This window comes from Pollicipes pollicipes, unplaced genomic scaffold (assembly GCF_011947565.3).
Source record: "Pollicipes pollicipes isolate AB1234 unplaced genomic scaffold, Ppol_2.1 Scaffold_7261;HRSCAF=8764_pilon_pilon_pilon, whole genome shotgun sequence".
NCBI classification, from domain to species: domain Eukaryota; kingdom Metazoa; phylum Arthropoda; class Thecostraca; order Pollicipedomorpha; family Pollicipedidae; genus Pollicipes; species Pollicipes pollicipes.
In genome coordinates, this window is record NW_023597054.1 from 9,922,152 (window position 1) to 9,945,573 (window position 23,422).

Consider the following 23,422-nt stretch of genomic DNA (forward strand, 5'->3'; position numbering starts at 1 on the left):
GACTGCAGTTAGCCTTTACAAGCGGAGTGCGACTATGTAGAGTGCCGCTTCCATAAATGAATGGTGTGTCCACGCGCAGTATGTTAATGTGGCCACATTGGGTCGAACGAAACCGCAGCGTAGCAAACATAGGAGCATTATCGTGGATAAACATTTTTGTGTTACTGGCCTGGCGTTGTTTGGATTAGATTTGTAATTTGTGGGTGCATTTGCCTGTGGATTGAATAAGACTGGACCCTGAAGTATATACGGTTACGATGAGCCCTAGCAAACAGGCCTGGTGTCTGAGGCGCCCACCAACGGCAAATGGAGCACGAGCTTCATCCGGATGTAACCTTTGCTCTGGCGATCCAGCTCGAGCAAGAGCGGCGCCACGCCTGCGTCGCGTGAATGGTGCAGACCGCTCCACTGCCGAGGCGAGAGCTCCCGCGTTTTAGGTCAGGACGGCCGTTCTGCATCGCGGACGGGCCATAGGAGGCCAGTCGCTGGCCAGCGCCCGTTATAAGACCAGAGCCAAACACAGCGTGCACTTTTTCCCAACGACGCTGACGGCTGCACTCGCAGACGTCAAGCTCATCGTTTGCAAGGACGGTAACCTGATACATCTCAAGCGACCCTGGCACGGATCGGCCGTGCGTCGACCCCCCCCCCCCCCCCCCCCCGGCGTGAAACAACGACGGAAGGTAGCGACGGAGTGCATTCAAAAACTTAGTTGTTTTCATGAGGAGGTACACTACGCTAACCAGTTGGACCAGCCAGTCGTGGCTATTTGCATTAGCTTGTTTATCACTTGGCACCTTCGCATATTTGTTTACCAAATGGAATACTTAATATACCGAAAACCCTCGTAAAAGCACCACGTAGTTGGTCCAAACGTAGTGAGGAGACTAGGAAAGCGAGCAAACGAATGCGATCATGCAAACGAAACCAAATCAGTCCGTCTTGTCCGCTTGCGTGCTTATTTACAAGGAAGCAGTGAATTTCTGACGATCTGAAAAGCGCACTTTATCTGTACAAAGTATGTGTCCCACATTTGGAGCATATTTTAGGAAGAAAGAAAAACATATTCTAGTGAAATATCAGAACTAGTTACGTCTAATAATAGCATTGGGTAGTGCCACTGCAGTAACATCAAAGCATATAAAGGATATCAATTTAATCATTTTTCTAGTCCAAATTGCGCCGTCAGCGTTTTGCGGCAGCACTACACTTCTTTCCTGCAGTCGCGACCACCAAGTGCGAATGAAGGAAAGAACAGATGTGATTGGCCCAGCGGGCAAGGGAATTAATTGTACCGAGAAGCGCACTGGTTGAAGTGTGAACCAGTGCGTCATATGGATCATGTGATGTTGCCATTCCCAAAGCCAAAGTACGCCTCGAAAAGAGACACTGTGGTAGACGCCCCAGAAAACATAGTGGAGAATCATACGGGAGAAATCATGGTCATAGTATAAAGTTTCGTTGAATTCGCGGAATGAAGGCTTCATATTTGCATACATTTTTGTCTTAACAGTGTTTCAAGCTTTCGTAGCGTTTATTACACAAGCATTTCGGTGCGTGTGTTGTAAATGCTACAGAATACACACGTTGGAAAAAGCAAAGAAAATGAAATATATTACTTTAACATGTGCCCGGGTGGCCGGGTAGATACCCTCCGCTCAGGTGGGGAGGGGTCAATTTGACCCTCCTGAGATCTCGGGAACTAAAAGAGCTAGAGACACCAAATTTATTAGACCCCCACCCAAGCGCGTGTTAATCGTGATCAGCAGCGCTAGGGACCGTCGCGCTCATCGGGCGCGCGGGCCGGCCCCCCTGCGGTGGTATGCTGTGCCGCCTGCCATAGGGGAGAAAGGGAATAATCGTAATAAAACACATACTGTTACCGAACCATATGGGATATCCCAAAAACCCACTCGGGTTAATGTTCTACAGTTGTTCATCTTCCGAAATGAGGCAGTCGTTTCTGATTATCGTGATTATCGGTTTGGTCAAAATGGAGTCACGTAATACCTTCTTGCATTTTACGAGCATTACGGGGCGCCGAAATTCACAGCAGTGTTGATTAATCAATTTTCCACATAAACTGCGGGATATTTCATGAAACCCCATCCGGGTTTGTGTACAGAATTGAATGGATATTATTGCTGTGTCATTTTATTTGTTGAACGCTAAAGCCAAACCTGGTCATTTTAGCAATATATGTGCAACATCTTTTTACTAATTTTCCAGAGAAATAGTCAATGCCTAGCGACATGAATGTACTTTTAGTAGCGAAATAAGCGATTATATTACGTTGTTAGTACCGTATTCCAATCAGTGTACTGCTATTTTAGGATGTATGGCAGCTTGCAATATATTGCAATTGCATGTATTTTCAGGGGAACATAATGAATTCTTATCTGGCTTAGCAGTAGCGCGTTCTTCGTGCGATTGTCTTTCATATAATCACAGTAGGTACCTGATTGTTACTTTCTCATTAATATATCCGGCACACATTTTGGCTGCGCATGTCATCGCCTCCAAGGATGGTGACCAGCCGGGGGGGGGGGGGGGGGAGGGCAAATATTTCTCCCGCATTATTTTCCGGACTAATCATCACAATTACACGCAAGAAGTGGCATTTGAAAGCTCTCAATGAGACGGACCTTAAACGTACTCAGAATTTTGAGATCGATGTCACGTTTCAGGTCAAAGTTAGGTCAAATGTAGAAAACGAGTTCATTACGCTTCGGCCCATGTATACCGTACAAGGGGCAGCTCCTAGCCACGCCTGCGCCGAAACACTCTACGTGTTATGTGGCTATACCAGATTACGACTAAACAATACCATGCCATGATTATAGCCTTCATACTAAGTACGGGAAAAGGTCAGGGTCGGCAAATTTCAAAAGAAATATCTTATGATATACAAAACGGCTTCTAAATCGGTGTTCGCTACGCAAAATACATACGAGGCTGCAATGGTCATTCTGTATTTTGCAACATAGAATTTAAAAAGACATTCTTTTCAATCTAAGAATGCCACTTTAACATAAATGACTGCGGCTGCAGCTGCGGCTGCGGCTGCAGCAAAGTGATATACTGTTAGTCAAATAACCAATGATGAACATTTTTTAAACCCAAGAATAATACAAAATACCCACTTAGTTCCAGCATGCGCCATGGGCACCTAGGTTCCTAGAAAGGTAGGTAGGTGCCTCCCCAACAAACCAATAATTTTGACCTATCATGACAGCGATGGCTTCGAGCTTTCAGTTTAAGTTCACCATATGATCATATAATTGAAAAACCTATTCAATACAAAATTGAAAGTATTACTAGAAAATGATGGTATCAACAAGAAAAAGTTTCCAGGGGGGCCCCTACACAAAGCGTTTCGCATAGGTGGGTATTTGACAATAAATCATTACAAACTTACCAGGAAACACACAAGAAAAAAACATCAAGCAGGATACCACTGACGCCTAGGTATAATTGCTATCACAACGCACTTAAAATAAACATATATGTACTACACGACTTCTAAAAAGTACGAGAACAACCAGCAGCGGTGCCATACAAAGGTAATGTTGTAATCGTTAGATAGCCTTGGTTGTAATGCAAAAAGGCGCCGCAGTAGCGCATCATCGCACGCGCGTCAGAATCGCTTTTCGCTCCAGCAGGACTAGCAGACGAAAAAGTGCACATCTGTTAAATATTCCACTAATGATCGTGGTAAAAATTCACAAGACTAAACTTTGACGACTAAATGTGAGCTATCTATGATGCTGTCGAAGTAATGCTATGCATGGAATGAAAAGCACGGTCATTTGCTATTGGTATTGGCTCGAATTTCCATAGAAAATCATCTAACACCAGGGAGCTAGAATCGCTTTTAAACTAGGGTGGGAGCGAAAAATTTCATCGCAAAAAGACCGTGCGGGAGAGAAAAAATCAATTCACAAAAGATGTAACTTATGAGCTCGTGACTGATGCCTCAGCATACAAAGACATCTATTTCAAGTTGGCATGGGCGTAATATCAGGAATCTGACAAAACTACTTCGTTTTTTAACATCTTAGCCCATTAAAGTGAAACGGAATACATTAACACGCGCTTGGGGGGGGGGAGGTGGGAGACAAATTGACCCCCCCCCCCGAGGGCTTTTCCCGAATGGTTTCTGAATGGCGCGGCGTAGTCGCACCAAATTTTGTATGGCTGAAGAAAATTGCATAGCGGATCGTTTGACATACAAAGTTTGGATGTTGGATGTACCTTGTAAGGTCGCTGACCTATCACAGGTCAAAGTCAGCCCATGGTTTCAGCGAAGGCAATTTCTAGGGAATCGTTCAATCTGATACAACAACGGAGTGTTTGACGAAGGCATGCATCTCTGAGATGCTTTCTTAGGCAACGCAAATGTTAAATGAGTAAATTAAGTTGACCTAAGGTCAGTCATAAAGGTCACACCAAGGTCAAAACCAGCCTGATTCATTACTCTAGGGCTTGCTGTATGGGATAGTTTGTAGTGCTCATTTCGAATTCATTGACAGCAGAAACCGCATTATACATCTTCATTGACTTCTTAGAGATCAGAACAGATCATGGACCTGAGATGACTCGGGTCGACATTTTGTTTTAGCAACATACTGCCTAGCGTAAGCTTTGTCGCTTGTTAAAATCCAAAAACCAGAGCAGTCTTGTATGATTTTGGTCACCATGACCTTCAAAAGGTCAAACAAGGTCACTGACCTCAAAGGGCTTGTGACCTTTTACTTAGAAACAGTTGCCTAGGTTCTGGGGCACTCTAGAGACCAACCTGGAATTTGACCTTGTTTGACCTTACTCGACCTGAAGGTCATAACTTAGGAAGCTGAAACCTTAACCTAAGTGAGTTCACGTATAGGTCAAGACACCCTGTAAATTTGGTGTCTCTAGCTTTCTTAGTTCCCGAGATCTCAGGGGGGGTCAAATTGACCCCCCCCCCCCCACCGAAACGAAGGGTACTTAGCCGGCCAACCGGGCACGTGTTTAAGCACAACAATTTCATGACAGTATTATGAGCATAAAAAAATTATTAACACCAATAATTTGATGCTGCACTTTTTACTTCCCTGCCGCAGCACTTTTAAAACAAAACAAAGCAAAGGAATTCAATAACAAAATAAGAACAGAAAATTTCACAAGCGTAAAACACTCAAACAAAAAAGCATTGGACTCCTACACATCAGCCCATCACCAAGTCAAACACAATTGACACACCTCTGGTTTCTGTTAAGATGTAGTCAGGGAAAACAAATATTTTGTCACCGTTTCTCACAAAATATCAATGCTTATTTCCATGAAAGTAGCCTATGCCTAACCTAAAGAGGCCTTACATCATCTCATCCTGCATAACCTGTTTGTAGCACAGCAGCAGTTGTGAGTTACTGATTCTTGCACAATTCCTATTGCCACTTGCCATGCACTTAACCAACTTAACCTAACTTAGAGTAGCCCATATGTTGAACATATCTCAACTCACCTATCTGTTGACAGCAGCACTTGTAATAAAAACATGATAAAGCTAATTTTTGGCTTTTAACTTCGGCTGAGTTGAGCTCTATCAAAGTTGGGCTTCGGCAACAATGGTTGGGCTTCGCGGCGATATAGTTTTGCGAGCATTTTGTGCGCTGAAGCCAACGTTTTTTTTTTGTTGGAAATCAATGCCCGTTAACTGTCACATCCCTAACCTAGTTCCCGAAGATATCACCTGTGACCTAGAAATTGAAATCAGCCATGAACAACTGAACTAAGATAAATGTATGCCACCATTAATAATGACGTTGCTGTTGTTTACATATATACCTACAGTTGCTTCACTCTTTTGCGGCAAAAATATAGGATAGTTTTAGTTTAATCCGGAATCCTGTGGTCATTGTATTTTAAAATGTTAAGCTGTGTTGTCTCATGATTTCCTAGTGAATCTGCAGATTTGGGTTGAAATGAGACTTTCAGACTACAAAGAAGTGCATCACCGCGCGCAGCAGAAAGTTTTATCATTCAGTAATGCACAATCGGGTGCATTTCAGTGAAATTTATTTTGTAGGTTAGTCTTCTGCTACTTTGTAATGCTGAGGAAGGGCTCCAGCTCCACATGAAATTAAGATATCTTATAAAATATGCCATACATCCATTTCATGGGCATTTACCCACGTCTCAAACGTGCAGCAGCAATTTGACACGCGCATGGGTGGCCGGCTAATCGCGACGCGGTCGGTAGGGGAGGGGTCAATATGACCCCTGAGATAAAACGAAATAAAAGAACCAGAAACGCTGAATTCGCAAGGTAGGAAGGCCTGTGCCTGGACTTACTTCTGTCAAATGTTGAGATAAACTTGGTTAAAATACCTTCTGACCTTTGGAGCAAATAAAATCAAACTCCAGAACGGTATTCGAAGTATCTCCAGACCTCCTCTTACAACCGCGTTAACCCAAGTCACCTGCTCTAAGCAAAATTGCACTGGCATTCCTTTCAGGTCACACCGGTTGGAATGGCTGCGCCGCACCTTTCGGAAAAAAATGGTTGACATGGGTCATTTTAGGTCAATGACTTCCACTGGCTTGCAAAAAGTCCAGATAAAATGTTTGGTCCTGAAAAAATGTCCCTGCGATCAAGAAGTTCGAAAGGAGCATCAAAAACTACTACTTAAAGCACATTTTTTCAGTGGAAAGGCAACTTGGTTTTGACCTCGGTACGGCCTTCATACTGACCCAAGTTCAATGGCATTAGTGGTCATCCTTACCCCGATTAGCTAATTGTCTAAGAATGTATCTCAGAAATTTATGGCTTCGTTCAAAGGGAGTGTCCCACCAAGGGATATACTTAAATAACGCTATGATGGAACCTCAGTACTAGTTACGCAGTGCCTGAAACTTGGATGGTTCCTGGTGTTTTTAGCCCCAATGCCTTTTGTTCTCTACAAATATACACTGGAAGGAACATAAAAGGTTGTTCTTTTGTGAGCAACGTGAACTGAAGGTAAGCTGCTCCTGAAACTTCGACAGCATCGCTTGCCACGCCCACACGACCAAACGAGGGATGCTGCTAGCGGGTTTCAGCCGAATCTTGCTACCATATCACACACAATCTCTCCTTTCAACGCACTTGGTGCCCAGGTCCGTTGCTGCTCGTGGAGAACATCTCGTAGACGTCCTGATACAACCTTTCTGGATCGCACGTGGAAATCATTGTGACACAATGCAACTTGATACGAAAGTACATGATGTCACACAAACATACACGCCCAAATATAGTCTGAATTGATCATATATTGATGAAACAATTATTTTAAATCCTTTTTAAATATTATCCTTATTAAATTTGCATTTGAAGCTATCAAAAATGGAGGTTGTATAGAGGGTATAATGGTGACGTCGGACACCATCCCAAATATTCGCTTGGGTACGCGGAAATCCACGGCTCCGCGAGTGTCCGGCTCTTGGGAAGGATTTAGGATTGGAGAGAAGGTATATTCTCCACCAAGAAATCCGAGCTGAATCGTGATGAAACGCAAAAAAGGGGAATTGAATAAAAACATGGATTTTTTTCTTTTAATGTACAGAGCGTCGCCCCAGCATTGTGTTCTGAGTGTAAAGCTAAAGGGGGATTTCTTGCTCTGCGTTGAGCAGAGCTTTTGGTTTTGTATCTATATGATTATTTACGTTTTTTGTGATCTAGCTTTTATTTGGGCTAGGTTTTGCCGATGAATATTTTTTTACAAACAATCTTGAAGGTCCTAAAAAACAATATCAAAACCAGTGAATAACTTACAGCGGCGCTGTCGTTTAAGACTGTCATTCCGCGCGCGCCATTTATGTTGCCTTCCGACGTTTTTTTTGGGGGGGGGGAGCCGCGTGCGGGGCTGTGGTGGGCGGTAATAGCGCGATTGGTTGGTAGTATAGAAAAGGACGATGTATAACTTCAGCTCAGTGTCATACACTGAGAAAAGCGTTGTATCAGACTCAACGTGGATGCGGACGTAGCGATGCCAACTTTGTACGGCTGGCATGCTCTATGAGAAGGAAATAACTTCTCCGTCCCTGCTGCATTGACCTCCGAGCCTCGATCACGCAGCAGCCTGACGTCCTAGATGGCATAGTTTTGTATATAACTTTGGAGCGGGTGAGCAGAGAAATATTTTATCCCAAATAAATGGTACAAACCATGCTCTCCCTGATTTTGACCAAATTTCTTCTTGAAGTTGGGGAGGGGCTAGCATCCCATCCAACTAAATAGGAAACTACACCCCTGGCCCCAAATTAAGTATATCTAGGTCAGTAAAAGCCCAGGCGAGTGTCACAATGTCCCATAATCTTTCCCGTAGGTGAGAAAGATTGTTCCTTGGCTAGAACTTAGCGGCGCTAGCTACTGTGTCCCAGATGGTCTTATATATATATATATATATATATATATATATATATATATATATATATATATATTGTTGTGGCTTGCATGACAGTTCAATCATAAATTTGTCATAATGTGCTCTGGGGAATTCTTCAACAGGTGCACAGCATTTTAAGCAATGGTTTCTATCAGTCCTAATTGGGACTCACACCTTTAGAATACAATTGTCAATATCAACAACTTTCTACCAGCTCCATATCTTCAAAAGATGCAGTAGGTGTGAACATAGACTTGAGAAGGAAGCACCTACTTGGGAGCCTAGGAAATTTAAGAATTACAAGCAGCCAATATGTAATGGCCTTTGGCAATCACTGAGACCAGCTAGAACATGATGTTCACTGTCATCTGCTGTCAAAGAATGTCAGCTGGGAATACAGTGTGAATTTAGCTGGTTTATTTTGTTATCACTACAAGACGTTATTTTATCATCTGGTTCTCTCCCCCCAACAGCCAAAACCAAATTTCAGACACTGGTCTAATAAAAGCACCGATTAGTGCTACTCCAGCACCGTCAAGACCTAGTATGTGTCGATACCTACATTTCTGTTACATTGCAGTGCCTTTCATGTCTCAATAAAAACATCTAATGCAATTAGTAGTAGGTATCGGCACATACTATAAATATACCAGAATCGGGATTAACACCAGATTTAGGATGTTGTACTAAAAGTTGGCAGTGCTGTGCTAGCGGCGTCTTTGGTTTGTTTGTGGCGATTAAGTGTAATCACATTTCTCAGTCGCAAAACCTTGCGCAAAACACTTGAGTTGTGGTGCGGTATTGGGGATGGTGGTTGGAGGATCAGGTTGTGTGCAAGTAATTTCAGATGCTTCTGGGCTAATCAGATGTATGTTGTTCTTTGCCAAGTCACACCATGTCTCATTTTACATATAATGGCTTATTTAAATATTCTGGATTATAGCTGATAATGTAATGATTCATTACAGCACAACTTGCCAGTTATGAATGTTGTGGCCTAGGCTACCGGCCGTTGAATGCTTGTGGAAAACTACATGCGAGGTGATTGGCCAAGGCGTGCTCAGGTATATTTATGTTGGAGCTGAGGCTCTTGTTATTTTTTAATACATGAATATTGAGACTGTTGTCTGATTGGCATTTGAGTATTCCACATAAGCATTGATGGCCTTTGTCCACAGTGGCAATACTACCCATGAGATGGGCCAACCAGTTATTATGTCAGTTCAGCACAGCTGTGTGATTGCATTAGATGTGTTTATTGAGACATGAAAGGCACTGCAATGTAACAGAAATGTCTGGTATGATGCAATGTTGTGCACATACCTGATATGACATTTCACCAAAGGAGTTATCTGCCTGCACTGTTCAGAAAAGGACAGCATGTTGTATTTATGTAAAAATGTGCATAACTGGGCATGGTTTTGGGGTCTATTGATTTTATTTCATCTATTTAATGTAAGATCCCTTGATAGTTTTTATTGCCTCGAGCCAAGGCTGCATATGTTTCAGATACTGATTAGCCTTCTAAATCTGTCTAAGCTGCCCATTTCACTTCAGGTGCTTAGGTGTACCTTTCCTACTCTGAGATCAATGGATGAAAGTTAAAGTTATAAATTACAAGGCTTGATGAGGAATAGAACAATTATGTCATAGTGAAGTTCCAAATATTTATTTTGCAGGTTTTGTGATGTGAGAGCAAGATTTTTCAGGTTAATTTATTGAGCGGGGCCAATGATAAAATGTTTGTATTCACCTCATGCCAAAAACCCTTTGTGCGAATGGTTTTAGGGATCATGGTTACTGCGGCCATAGGTCTGTCAGGTGTTTAAGCTCTTCAAGATCAATCAAAGAATTTTTATAAATTTTGTCATATCAGGGCCTTTGTACACCACAGCTCGCCATTATGGCACTTATGATTTTAATGCTTGCCATCCCACTTTTAAGCACAACTGCTTCCCAATCAGCGGTGCTTGCAACGTTACTATGCTATCGTTGCTGCGCTGGTCCTGAGGCGGCATTGCCGGCCCTGCACAACAGTGGTCGCCAGCATCACAACTTAAGAACCTAACACAGTGCCTGGTCCTACCTCTGGGCGCGTTGGACGGCTAGCTTTGGACCGCTACCGTCGCGATAGGTTCCATACGTCAGGCACAATAATGTGCGCCCCAGCCATAGGCTATTGCACGTAGCCCGACGGCTGCATAACGCCTGCCAGGTATATTTGATAGACACAAAAAGATCTTGCGTGTATTCCTTGTAATAGCTCGCAGCACATTTCACAGCACAGCAGATGCATCTTCAGGCTATACATGATATGCATATATATATATATATATATATATATATATATATATATATATATATATATGGATACCGCACACACACACACGCCCACACGCCCACACGCCCACACGCCCCACACGCCCACGCACACGCACACGCACACGCACACGCACACGCACACGCACACGCACACGCACACGCACACACACACACATATATATATATATATATATATACATATATATGCGTTCATATATAGTCAGAACATTGCTGCACTCAATAGTTCTATCGCCAGTCAGTGGCCGCATTCACTCCGTGTTTCATCTCAACTCTGCTGAAAAGAGTTGGCGGCAGCGGGATTCGATCTCACGCCTAGACATCGTGGTGCGTGCATGGGTCTGCGCTTTGCCTGACAGCTCGAAAATGAGTGCCACGGCGCACACTTTTGATCGTGGAAATCGAAAGAGAATTGTTCAAGCTTCATTTCTATGCACTTTTCATACATATATATGCTCAAGATTTAGAAAGCCGTGGGCCTGAAGAGTGTCATTTTAACATGGGAACTCTATGGCTAGTCGTGAAATGTGCCCCATTGCTGCCATATTTTATACTAGACTTTGGACCCCTCCCCCCCCCCCCCCGGCGACGACCGTCGTCATGACAATCACCACGCCCACATCTAATGAGCGAATAAAGGGCGTTTGTGATTGGCCCAGGGAGCAAGGGCTGCGAAGCGCAATGATTGAAGTTTGAAGCAGTAGGTCACATGGATCATGGAATGCTCTCATTTCCAAATCCAAAATACGCCTCGAAAAAAGTTACTGTAGTAAACGCCATTGGGGAGCAAGCGAAGTTAGACCATAACGTTTCGTTGAATTCACAGAATGGCAACCTCATGTTCGCATATGGTTGTGTCTAAACAGAGTTTCAAGCTTTCGTAGTATTTATTTCACAAATGTTTCGGCAAATTACTGTGCCCCAAACACTACAAAACACACCCGTTGCAAAAAAGCAAGTCAGAGGTCATTTCTTTCATAGTGGTTAGCACGGGATGAAATTAAATTCCCCCGCAGGGTTGGCTGCTTCAAATAGAAATCCTGAGGTATTCAGGATTTCGAGAAAACTCATGTTACTGATCAAATCGTACCCGTCTGATGTAACAATAAATGACAGGCAAAAGGGTGGGTGCCCCTTTCAGTCTTACGTTGTCGCATCAGATCGAACGGTTCCACAAGACCTGTTTTTGCAGGTAGTCATGCCAGACTTCCACGTGCTATGGGTCAGCGACGTGACCATGTGCATCTAACTTTTCAGACCTCAAGACCCGTTATTCAATTGTCATTCAATTGTCAACCCGTTCAAAAATTGATGTAATTAGTTTTTAAAAAAACTAGGTTATTGTGCAATTTTTGAATAAACACTAATAATATATGCAAAGTTTGAAGCAGCGTGGTGGCGTCAAAACTTTGTCATTGATGTACCCGGATGTTTACCTCTCGGTAGAGACGTACGATTGTCGCATATCGCTGTGCACCTACCAACGTTAGATTGGCTACGCCGCACCGGCCATAAATCATTTTGGAAAGCCTTCGGAAGGGGAATGGCCAAACTGGTTGCCGGCCCGAACGCATGTTTATAATGACAAGACATGTGAACGTCCTATCAACAGCACACACATTTTCTACACCACAATTACATTAAGCTCATCTTCATCGTAGTTTTTGCAACGCATTTTTAGGTATTAAAGGAAAACAGTTTGCTTTCTTCTTAATGGTATCGGAAAAATTGGGTTAAAAATGTGTCTCGGCGCCAAATTGAGTCCATTTTTTCCCATACCACTCGTATGCCACAGAAAATCTTAATTTTAATGACACAACACATTTTGCAGGGGATGGGTGGGACACTGTGACCTAATTCAGTGAGAGAAAGGAAACTGGAGAAAGGTGTGTAATTTGGTCCGATGGCTTTTCCACCAAAACTGTGAGCTAGATCCGTTAATGTAGCTATGTTTGCCTCCTCATAGAGGCGTATGTTTTTCGCATATAGCTGTGCACATACCAACACCAGAACTCTCCCTCCCTTCGAAACAAAAACTCGTGGATGCTCTCGCCACCAAATACAAATTATGATAGGTGGGCGGATCAACGATGCAAAAATCTTATTTTTTCTTATCTGTTCTTATCTCTTAGGGCCATTAGACGGGCCATGATTTTTGAGGTTAAAGTGAAAAGCTTTTGGAGTGCGGGGATGACCTAAGCCCTCCATGGTAACTCCCAACCAAATTACAGCAAATCCCCACGACCAAAACGCGTGCCGCCTCCAATGACTACCATGGAAGAGCGCCTTCGGTGCCCCGAGGTGGCCTCTAAATGTGCCCCTTCCCTTGCCGATCAGAAGAGGCGCGTGTGTCCCGTGCGTGTTCCCTGGATCTACCCCTGCATGACTGCTCTGCTGCTTAAACAAAGACTCATAAACTATGTAAAAACTAAAAACACATTCTGCCTTGTATCAAAACAAAGTGAGCTATGTCCGGTAAGAAAAATATGTGAGGAAGGTTGTCGGGCCTTCGGTTCGGCCGGCCCAAATAATTCACAAAAATTGACACCTCCGAAAAAACCCGTTTGTTGGCGTATTTTGCGGGTAGGTTAAGTCACTGTTTACTGTTCACCGACTCCTTCTAATTTGATTTGCGAAACAACATCCTTGCACACAAGCATATAATTTAGTACCACCATAGATGCCTGGCACCAGTGGAACTAGATATCCTAGATCCTAGATATGCATGCATATAGCATTACCTTATGCTTTGGCTGTTAATTCATTCAGCGAACACATGTGCTATCCTGTGTTGTTGGACTAACTGAATAAGCCCACGCCGAAATCTGGTGTGTACGGACAGAACCTGTGGGCGAATACCCAAAGGATGGATGTAATCTTTGGGGTTTTATTTATGAGGTGGTGAGGATTCTGTAGAGCTATTACTCGATATGCAGAACGTATCGCGCTAAAACAGAGAAATGCGGGGAAACAGTGTATTTGAAGCAATGAAATAAACAAACGAAACCTCCTAGCTAAGTTTCATCCATTCCACGCACGTTTGCACCAAATTTTGCATGTTATCGTGTGGTGGAGGGATCAATTTGTGGGCGCCTCATTATAACTCGAGTATAGTAGTGACCATGCTGAGGCTGGCCAGTGTTTTGCGTTTAACTGCAGGTCATATAATGAGGTGACTGGATTAAAGCGCTCGTGTGAACTCTCACTAACACGCTGTGTTCAACCCAGCCCCAGATTTCAACGCACGGGCCGCGCATCGGAATCCATCCGATGCTTTTGTAAAGATGTAGGAAGAGTTAAACTCTCGTTTATTGCAATTGCGAAGGTCGGCCTCGTCTACTGGCGCGCGACGGTTACGAAACTATATCATTGGGCGCAACTGAACGCTACCGGCAGGCCTCCCATCGACCACCGAGGCGCCGACCGGGTGGATCAAGATCTCGCCGCTTAAACTGCGCCTCAGCTCGTGTTTCCGAGCTTGGATATTGCGGTGTCAGAGTAATTGGAAACTTTGCGCCGTCTCTGGCGGCACCCTGTCCCCAGACCGTGCAGTTCGCGCGAATCGCTAATGGGGAGCGGGCAGGCGGAGACCTTTGAATGGTGACGAAAGGAACTCCTCTCTCTCGTGATGCGCATTCCCTTCGGATAAATATAGTAATGTCTAGAGACGGGATAGTACAGCAGACCTGCTACTCTGCCTGGTCGGCATGATGCCAAGAAAACTGCGCAGCATGGCTCCGGGCCCGGCCGTCCCTGCTCTCGATAGCTACTCGTTGCCACATATTCCAGCGACAGAGGTCACGTCACCGCCTAAACGGGCCTCGATGCAGCTTACAGCATATACACTGCACTCAGGCCAACTGACGACAAAAGGACACATATATGGCGTGACGTAGCGTCTGGCTTAGCATGTCGGGAGACCGCGTCACTCTCTTTAGGTTTGCCGAGCGATCGAATGAGAAATGACCCAGATGGTGTTGGACACCAGGAAGCATGCTCATGGACTCGGTGCGCCGCTGACTGCGTGTCAGCCCCATTTTGTAGTCAATCTTCAGCGAAGCGATGCGTAAAGAATGTAATGTGTGCGGTGGGGTAATGATTTCGTGTCTGGGGACAATTAATTCCCACAATATTTATATCTAGCCATTCTCGAGCTGATTCCTACACATATAATAACTTAAGATGCATAATTCTATTACATGATATCGTTCATCTACAACATACGCAATAAAACATCTGGAATGTTCACCTCTAGTTTTGTTGGAACGTTAGCCCAAATCCGGAATCGCTGATAATTTGCAATCACAGAAGGAAACGAAAATATGCACATCAACCCTTCTGGATTTTGACTTCTTGCGTCCTTTTTGCGATGATAGGCACATCAATTGTGAGCAAACTGAGTCGCGTAGTAGGGCGCTGGTGGTGCGATGGTTTCACTGATCTGCCGAGAAACCATAGGCAGGCAATTATAGACATGCAAATAGTTGGTATCGAAAACATTGAAACATCAATGAAATAGGCGCACTGGGCCGCGAGCTAGAAGTCTGCAGCGGCGCGTTGGCTCCGCTGATCGTCTGGGAAACCAGTGGTATGGGGTTCCATTCCCCGCGGTGCCAGCCCCTTCTCCCAGGGCGAGAGGCTGGCGTCGCCATACAGCCTCAGGCGCTGATTGCGTCATACCGCGCTATTACGCGGACAACAGCAGCGGGCTGCGTTCTATTAACCTGAGCGACGTCATTCACGTTGAGAGTGACGAGCTGCACAAGATGAACGTTAAATGGTAATCGATTGTCATCCAGACTTGAGCTCTCGAACGGGCCAGTTCTTTCTTTTATACTGTTTTTTTATTAAGGCAATGTGGGGAGGACAGCATGTTTGTTATTAGCTTCTGCCTGAATATCGACCTAGGAAAATACCTGCGGGGTGTTTTAACGGTGACCAACTCATCTCTTGAAATGTGCTTCGCCAAATCACAAATACGAGATCGCGTTGACTAAGATATTATATGAATATGAGAACACAGAAAAAACACAGAAAGCGTTCCTGCTGAAAGCATGTTGCAACAGGCAGCGACAAATGTTGCCTGAAGCCGGCCATGGAACAAGTGTTGGAGGCCATCGTTTACAAAGCTGGCTCCTGATCAGCTAATTCGACGGACATAGGATTTTAAATTATTAATCGAACCCGAACCATGAAAATTCCGACATTGGAGGTTGCTTTGAGCAAGTAAAAGCTTCAAGCTGGACCGTGTAACGAGCTTTCAAAGTGCGATTATGAAACGGTGTAACGTTAATCGCTGAAGGACTGTGATCAGAGCAGATAGCAAAAGAAGTGCTAGTGCTGGATCACATCATTAACTTAGAACTGGAAAATATTCTTGAGCACTTGACCTCGAATGAAAAGAATAAGCGTATGCCATCATTGCATTTCGTTGCGAAAATAATGCAATAAATTCGGCGTACCGTGCGTTGCCTTCTGTCTTTGAAACGTGGAATACATCATGGAGATACGTGGCGACGAGCACGAATCATTAGGACGTCATGTCTGGAGGACAGTCAGCGATTCGAGTGAGGAAAACAGCTGGACCGCCGCTGCTGCATGCTGGACATGCAAAGCACCGTGAAGTTCCGCCAATGCCCCCCCCCCCCTTGCACCCCTCACATGGACACACACTGTTAACGTTCCCGATGATAAGTAACTCAAAGACACCAATACGAATGAAATCAGCGTCCATGGGCTTTTTGGGCGGAATATGTGCACTGTTTCACTTTGATGAAACCTTCAGAACAAATCATGGTCACCCCAAGACTAGGGTTGTCCTGATCTGCACTGAAACCGCTGCTGACGGACCTGTTCTGGAATACTGCGCCGTTGATAGCGTTGTGGCGGCGGGCATGGCCAACGATCTGGATACTGGACCTCCGACAGAAATGCAGCTGACACACTGCATTGCTTCACATATTGTTTACTGAATTTTATGGCCGAACATTCATGAATGCAGTCGCACAGAACGATTGAGACGATGACCAATATAACAGATGAAATAATAGCTCGGAGATATATAGCATTCCTGCCTGTTATGTTACTTTGTGTACGATGTTTCGGCCAGTTCACTCTCGGGCCTTCACCAGGTGATACTGAGTCCTGAGAAGGGCTGCTTTGTGTTCGGCTTTCAGGCGTGCACGCGTCACAAAAGTGCGACAGTGCAGCAGTTCATTAGTGCCTTCCACATGGCTTACGCTAAATACCCGACAACCAGCGATCGTGGCGATCCTCGGCTCCCGACCGCGGTTTATATCTCACCAGCTGGCCTGAAACGCCCAGCCAGCGAACCCTGCAGAGACCGTAACGAACCAGACTGTGCGCTGTCGACTCTCGGCTCCTGACCCCGGTTTGATAACTCACCGATTATCCTGAAGAGGTCAGACAGCGGATCCTGCAGTCACCAGGATCCTGTTAACTAGCAAAAATTCCATCGGCATAATCCATTAATTGGGTTTCCAGACGTAAATAAGGGGCTTCTTACATCTGGAAAAGGGCTTCCTTTTTCCAAAAAGGGCTCTCGGATTTTCGGGTTCAAGAGGGTAAACATATAATCTGGATATATGAGCCACTTTTGACTAAAGGGCTTATCTATCCAGAATGTTTTCCAATTCATACAGGAGACCTCCTCCAGGGTCTCATGGACCATAAAGGGTGCCAAGGCACAAAGGCGCCCTGATATTGAGAGGGTGCCTCCTAATCCAAAACAAGAATCTCCTTATCCAATGCAAGGACCACCTTATTTATAGCGGGCCCCCTGATCCAGAAAAGGGAGTCCTTTGGTGCCAAAATGGGCCTGCTGGGTCACGGTAGGTACGCACAGCCCAAATATAAGAGCCTCCCTTTTCTGAAATTGGTTGATACGTGTAGCTATACAGCTGCTGTTTTGGTCTTAAGAGGTCTGCTCCAATTTGGGTGGGAGCAGAACATGTACTCTGTACATGTACTCCTCTGTACTCTCCCTCACACCACCCCACCGGCTGCTGCACTGCTTCTGCCTTGCTAGTTGCATATTAATGCTGATATCTGTAATCGCTAGCATTTCATCATTTCCGGTACGCACAACTTCATCATGCAACGTGTTATTCTGACGAAACGTAATGCAAAGCCTGATAAAAAAGCTTTATTTTACACACCAAAACGCATTTGAACAAATAATAGTCATCATTTTTATCACTACTTCATAACCCGTCAATGATATGAGAACGCTGTGCACATCTTACCCGTATCAGTGAAACTCCTTTCCCCCAAGAGGCCGAGGTATCCGAAGATGGCAGCGCCTGAGCGCGGCCTAGCCCAGCAGCTGCGGTCGCTGCGTCCCGGTGCTGGCCACCACTGGCCTTGCCCGAAACACGGGGCGCCGCCGGAAGCGACCGAGCGGGCCCCCGGGCGGGGGACGGTCCAGGGGAGGGGTATGACTCGTCACGGACACTGGGCCCGCCCGCCCAGTAATTATACACAGTCTCTGGCGCGGCGACGTTCAGACTCCGTCGAGATGCGACGCAGCAGCTTTGTAACCGGACCCCGGCGGCGCTGGTGCCGCGGGCTGTCAGCGGGGCCGCGGTCACGAGGTGTCTTCCGTAGCGTGACGCGCCGTGGCGGACGGCGTCGCCGGAGGCCGGGGCGGGGCACCCGGAGATCCAGCTCGCTCCAGGCGAGACGAGAGCCGTGTCGGCCGTGCCCCTCCCCTCCCCTGGCGTCCGCGCTGGGTGTCCGGTGTCGCCGGTGTCGCCCGACTGGCGGCACGGGTCAGTGTGACGTCACTGGGTGACCAGAGCATGGGGTTCGCGTTGCTGTTGGTTGACAGTGCTATCCGACGCTTTGGGCTAGGCAGGCGGCGGCCACGGCAAAGCGGATAGCGAGTCGCACGCCAGCTCCACCTGACAACCCGGCGGCTTCTGGTGGATACAGCGCTGTCTGCCGGCTCAACTGGAAGAGCATTGTCCGACTGGTGGATAAAAAAGGTATCTGTTCTGAGTGACACGCAACATTCTCGCTGGAATGTTAATGTAGGCCGAGTATTGCCGGGGGTTTTTCATGATGTGATCATGTCTATCCTTTCTGCAGCACGCGCCATATAGCCTGCCACGCGGCTAGTTTTCTTATGTGACCTGACACCGGGGAGGGCAGATGTGTGCCGCGCCGGCGCGGATCGCTGCTGCCGCGGCGGAGAGCGGAGTATGATTGGGGGAAGGGGGGGGGGGGGTCCCGAAGAGAATGAATGGATGACGTGAAAAGGGCTGTCTAGGGCTTAAGTCCGTGGGGATATGATTGACCGGGGCACCTATCCCTTTTGGGTATTGAGTTTTGTTCGTGACGGTGGATGGTTTATCAAATGCAGATCACGGTTGATTGTGCGGGTAATGATTATTGTTGCCGGGTTTTGAGGCATGTGATGAACAAGGCTGTGCCGCTTCCTCTATGCGGCTCAATTTCGCAACTTCGTAAGCAATTAACTGTCAAAGTCGCTGAAACGTACATAAAAGCCCGGCCCATTGCTCGGCAATGGAAGGGTCACGATGGAAGGAAATCAACGCATTTCGACCCGGAAAAGAACCGAAAATGGTTCAGCTGGTGGCACAGGTAGGGGGTGGGACACAGGGGGCACGTGCTCCCCCTCAGATCCCGATTTGAGGCCCTGAAGTGCCGAAGGGCCAAAAGGGCTAGCCAGAGGTCGCATTAAGGGACCGATCCGCACGGCCAGAAACAAAGTCACGCCCGCGATTTTCTTCTCTTGGAGTCCCTGAAACAATGAGGGTCGCCTGTGACAGTCAGAGCCCACAGCGCTTAGCTGGGGGCCCTGCGTCGGTAAGTGGCCCCGAGCCGGCCACAGGCCGTGTTCGAGAGGACCCGAAGGGACTCAAAGACCCGCCCGAAAAGTACCTTGAAACCAAAGATCAAGGGTCCGACTGGAAGCCTAAAGGGCCCGAAATGGCGCGCGTGTGCTCGTGCGCAAAATTGCAGTCGGATCTTAGTAACCCGGGCAGATAACGGGATGAAACGGACTGCAGCGTGCAGGTGCATGTATCGCCCTCCTCAAGTCGCCAAGTCACCCTGAATATAACCGCTGGCACCTAAACCAAGCACGCTGGGGTTGGAAAAGTGACACAGACATGAAGCCCAGCTCCGGATGACCAATATCCACCCAACACATATTTGTGTGTTCCGCAATGCTTTGGTAGTAATTCTCTCAAACAGTTGTCACCGCAAAACTCCTCGCTTTCGTCGGTACAAAGTGCTACATTCATCCGCCAGCAGCACGCCAATTACATATTGCCATCAAAATCACGAGGTGTTACTGCGGTCTTTCCTGCAATGGATATACTAGGCACGTTGTATAGGTAGTATTCAGGCATCCGGTAGTCAGATAGGTCTCTAATCGGGGCGTAACCGATTCGGTAGAGACAATAACTTGCAGTATAGCATGCAACTGCATTGACACTCATATCCGTTCTGGTGTGCGTTCGGTCACGCGGTATCGAGTGAAATAGTTGGATTTGCCAATCCTCGTAAATGTCGTGTACATGACATATCCACATGGCGCAAACGTGTGTGTACGTATGTAGTGTGTAGTGTGTGTAGTGTGTATACGTGTGTTGGACATTCGATAGCCTGGAGTCACAGCAACGTGGGTTCAAAGCAATTCGACTTGGACAAGAGCATCCAGTTGTATTGGTGCACGCGTTCCGCCTGGTGTGTAGCTGTGGCATTGGATTGAGTGACTGTGGCTGCGGCCCCACTCTGTCGAGCGGAGTGGGTGCATCGGCTGATATAGCACGTAACGTAGGGAATTGTCAGACTTTCGAGCAAGACGATTTTACATAAATGCCAGCTAGGTCAGCTCCAAGTGAAAAGAGTGCAGATAACCAGCGTAAAGAGACCTTCATAGTGTTCCTTAACTTATGAAAGCATAAGATTGTTCGAATTTTAGTCTATGAAGTGTTAAAAATTCAAGGGATGCCTTCAAACAAATTGTGCATATGCGTGGCTGACCCTCTCGTGATAACAAATAACGAATGCAAAAAGTCTGATTTATGCAGGCGTTTGAGGTATCCCTTGCCTGGCCAGTGTGACTTCACTCAAGCCTCTGCCCATCGCCACCGGGCGCCCAATGGCCCCAGGGCATTGGCCCCATGTCATTCCCACGTTGTCAGCCAGCCGCAATCCGTGCGAGTCGGGCTGTTAAACAGTTCACAGGGGCCCGGGCTGTGGATGTCCGGCAATCGCAGGTGCGTGTCGTCGACGTCTTGAGAGAAGCAGCCCCGCTCAAAACAAAAATCGCTCGATATAGCCACGTTAATGAGAAGCGTGATGTCTCTTCATTTTACCTTTTCACCTTCTTGGGCTAGGACAGAAGCCAGCAGTTACCGCAAAATCAATTCTGTTTGAATTTTGAAGTCAAGAAACTGAGAAAATCAGGCGTTATACGACCACATGGCGTAAATCACCAGCACTCTTCATTTTACTTCGATTTAGAAGACTTTTTTCAAAACCTGCAGAATTCAGAAGCCTGCCCGGAATTTTGATTTGGATCCTACACAAAGAGACATTGAGAACCCCGTGAACGTAGAATATAGATCTAAATGGGTCAGAAATTTGTATCAACATGGCCGACCCATGCTTGTCTGGAAATGTTTGAAATTCGGTCAGAATCATTTAATCAGAGAAATTATGCGGCATAATCTTGAACATGCGCGCTCGCAAATCTTAGCAACAAGACCTCAGCACCCGGCGTCGCAGTCTCCACACGGCGCGCGGCGTCAGTCCCGTGACTTACATTAAGAGGTGGCCAAGGGGTGAGCGAAAATGATAGGACTTTTGAAGAAGCAACTTCGAACGCCTCCTGGACATCCTACATTTGCGCATTTAGAAGATCGGAGCATATGTTTGACCAGTGCAGTTTTTAGATTGACAATGAGGTAATAAGACAGCGCCATATAGCAGCATTATTACCAAGCACAAATGCAGCAATCATTTTCGCCCCTGAATTGTCGAAGACAACGTGTGTCTGAATACCAGCTGTTTATCCCGCGCTTGCTATAACAGCGTGCTCAAGACGTTCCAACACGGTGGATCCAACGGCAGTGGGTATGTCGGCCGGTCAGAATGGCTGCGTGCGGGAGTCACGTGCGGAGCGATGGCCGAAATATTCTCCAGATTCCGACTCACACCAGACAAAATAGGTCAAAGACCTGAATGTGCAGAGGTTCAAAGACCACTGACGTGCCGCCACAGTTGCAGGAAACATAAGCCTCGCTAGCGGTGTAAAATGTATATGCGTAAATGGCGTCGAGCCCCGAGTCCACGTCACGGCGGGCTGTTTATTCGCAATGCTGGCTGGGCAGTTATTAAACGAGATCGATGAGGCTCCGACGCTCATTCAGGATTATTGCAGGGTTTTTGCTTATGCATCGTCATAGACCCAATGATGAGATGTAAAAGTTTTAAGGGGGTTCCGGACCATCATAAGAAAACAAGGTGTCACGCCGGCACGGTTGGCTGGAGCGTATCACCAGCTAAGACATGCTGGGACATATTGGCTGGGCATGTGGCATGGGATGGGACATATTGGCTGGACATGTGGCATGGGATGGGATATTTTGACTGGGCGTGTTACATGGGATGGGAGATATTGGCAGGAAAGTGTTACGTTTATAATACCAAAGACCAGGTTCAGCCTTTTCTTCTCAATGCATGCTCTTTGACGCTAACGATGCCTGTGTTTGGGTAAGCAATGTCTACCTCTGATGATGTTCTCGGAAATGGGCTGTCCTTGAGCGAGAGCTTGAGCTCAAGAGTCAGGTTTTTCAAAACGGAATCGCATCAATTCTGATTCTGTCACAAACTCGGTGAATTATCCGAATCTGATTCAGCTCGATAAGCCAAATCTGAATCTGACTCCGGTAAAGGCAGACTCGTTCCGGAATCGGGTCAGATTCCACTAGAATCAAGCATATGTATATTACCTTGACGGCTGTCGCGCATTGACCTGTGCAGACGTGCCTTTAATAATGAGCATATACGAGAGTGATGACTGAATAACCCGCATTTTTATCGATAGCCTCGTTTGGCCAAGTATGAGGCCTATGGCTTACATTACCAAACAATGGTACTTCTTCTTCGGAGCGTATTGACTCCGTGGTCGTTTTGCCTACCGTCACGAGACATTCAGGGGAGCGCAGCGCATTGACAACTACGCGTTGCAAACTAAGTGGTTGTAGCGGCTTGTCAGGGGTAAAGATAGAGGAGAGATTTGGCTGAACTGAGGATGTGGTATTCACAGGCTGTCATTCTGACGTGTTCTCCAGGGCGCGTGGTCGTGGACGGAACTTGGTTCGGCGGACACAGCCGTACATTCCCCGACATATTTGAAGCAGCCTCGTTGTCGTGCGGGAGATCGAAACCATGGCTTGTGTGTTCACTATGGCCCACTGCTCTACAAGCCAAAGTGCGGATGCTCAGAGCATGGGCCCTGACATTCAGCTCAAATCGTGTTGACGTTAGCACGCGATCCGAAACTGTACACGCCGGCTGTATATTGCGGTATCTGTCCCATGTAACGGTGTTCGGTGGCCCATCCGAACTGAACTCGACCCATAAACACACGGCCGCCCGACGACATGGCAGGCTGAGGG